At 46.3% G+C, this 1,985-nt stretch overlaps 1 non-coding gene across 1 annotated transcript; it reads left to right on the top strand.

Annotated features, from left to right (window-relative positions):
- The first annotated feature begins 1,599 nt into the window (after window positions 1-1,599).
- Window positions 1,600-1,762, top strand: LOC126991202 (U1 spliceosomal RNA). Its single transcript, XR_007745264.1, has one exon. It is a non-coding gene; the product is annotated as a U1 spliceosomal RNA (small nuclear RNA).
- Window positions 1,763-1,985: the final 223 nt, after the last annotated feature.

Below are 1,985 nucleotides of genomic sequence, written 5' to 3'. Positions count from 1 at the left end.
TCTGATACTCTCCCAGACATCACAGGAATGCCTGGGTATCTCTGCTTTGGTCTTCTCTGCTGCCTCCCACTCACGCTTCATAATGCCCCATATATTTTCTATTGGATTGATATCACAGCCCTTAGGGGGCCAGTCAAGGAGGTGAATTTCTGGATGGCGTGAAAACCAATTCCTGACTATTGCACTATTATGAATAGGTGATCTATCCTGGACGAAGTAAATGGGAAGGGGCTCCACAATTGCGTAAGTCTGCACACTAGGTAGAAAGGAAGGAAATAGAAAGGTATTAATACGAATTCATATTCCCCTCAATTGTCAATAGTTCCCCATCTCCAGCATACCACATCCACCCATGCATGGCTTGGCTGACCCTGCCTGACCTATCAACTGAACATAATTATATTGTTGCCATTATATTGTTCCCCAGTACGTCTGTCATGCCCCGGGAGTTTTTATTTTATTTTCTCTTTTTCAATTTTTTCTACACGTCCTCTGCGTGTATCGAAACACACGAGAAATTAATCAACACAAGGTGAGGGTATTCGCCGCCTGCCTGGGATTGAACCCGCGACCAACGTGACGGGAGAGCCACTCCTTACCGAGTCGGCCAAAGAGGTACCCCACTGGCTAAGTGGGTTATGGGAGGCTGGTTCATCAGGCATAGTCGCCGCACTACACGTCGCCTACAGTTCCGCCCTGCAGTTGCTGCAGACGAAAAGCTGGATTTGTCAGTGAAAATAACTGAACGCCAGAACTCCACGTGCTCTGCAGCAAGGTCCAAATAAATGGAAGGTTAACTCAGGCGCAGATTAGGTGACGTCAGGTGGTCAGTGGGAGGAGCCTCCTCTCGCTATCTCTCTAAAGACTATAAAAGAAAGGCAGGAAAGCTGAACGAAACTCTGTGAGCAGCTGGCGTCGGCTCGCTAGATGGCCTTGGTGTAATACCGACACCCAGGACCAAGACCAAGACCCCAAGTCTGTTTGTTACATAAGAACGTCGGAGTCTGCAAGAGGCCGGTAGACCTATACAAGGCAGCTCCTTTGACCCTAAGCTCCCGTATAGTATATCTAACCCCACCTAGTATCGCTATCCATGAATTTATCTAATCTATTTTTGAATGTACGTGACTATTGTATTGGCACTCACCACGTGACTGCTAAGCCTATTCCACTCATCCACAACCCTGTTGGTAAACCAATTTTTGCCTACGTCCCTGTTGAATCTGAATTTATCCAGTTTAAACCCATTACTTCGTGTCCTACCCGGTTCTCTTACCAACAAAACCTTATGAATATCTCCCTTATTAAAGCCCTTCATCCATTTATAAACCTCGATCATGTCTCCACGCACCCTTCGCCTTTCTAGAGAATGCAAGTTTAACTGTTTGAGTCTTTCCTCGTATGGCAAGTTTCTCAACCCCTGAATCATCTTAGTCATCCTCCTCTGCACTGATTCTAACATTTTGATATCCATTCTATAGTAAGGTGACCAGAACTGAACTGCATAGTCAAGATGAGGTCTAACTAATGCTAAATATAGTTTGAGGAAGACTTCGGCGCTTCTGTTGCTTACGCTCCTTGAAATAAATCCCAGTACACTATTTTACCTGGCACAGGAGATACCGTGATCATAAAGGCGGTTTTCCCAGGGCGAGGCCCGCCATTGCACTCCGGCGGTGCTGACCCCTGCGATTAACCCAAATGTGGTTAACTCGAGTGCGAAATTTTTGATAGCGGGGGATTGCGTTCGCGCATCCCCCTAATAACCCCATGATGGTACGTTGTATGGAAGCATATGTCGGCGGGCAGATGCAGTCTACTCAGCATCTCCAGGAGATAATAGGATAAATTCGCCTGAACCTACTGATGTATCATGCCACCATGTCAGAAAGCAGGGTAAAGTTGGGGTAGTAGTAGTAAATTTATTCTTATCCCCTTGTCTAGCTCCAACAGCATCGTCGTCGTGATATTAGGTGGGGTTAGAT

The sequence above is a fragment of the Eriocheir sinensis genome, unplaced genomic scaffold (genome assembly GCF_024679095.1).
Source record: "Eriocheir sinensis breed Jianghai 21 unplaced genomic scaffold, ASM2467909v1 Scaffold25, whole genome shotgun sequence".
NCBI lineage: Eukaryota > Metazoa > Arthropoda > Malacostraca > Decapoda > Varunidae > Eriocheir > Eriocheir sinensis.
Note: the sequence above shows the minus strand (reverse complement) of the source record. Positions and strands in the feature narration are given on the sequence as shown.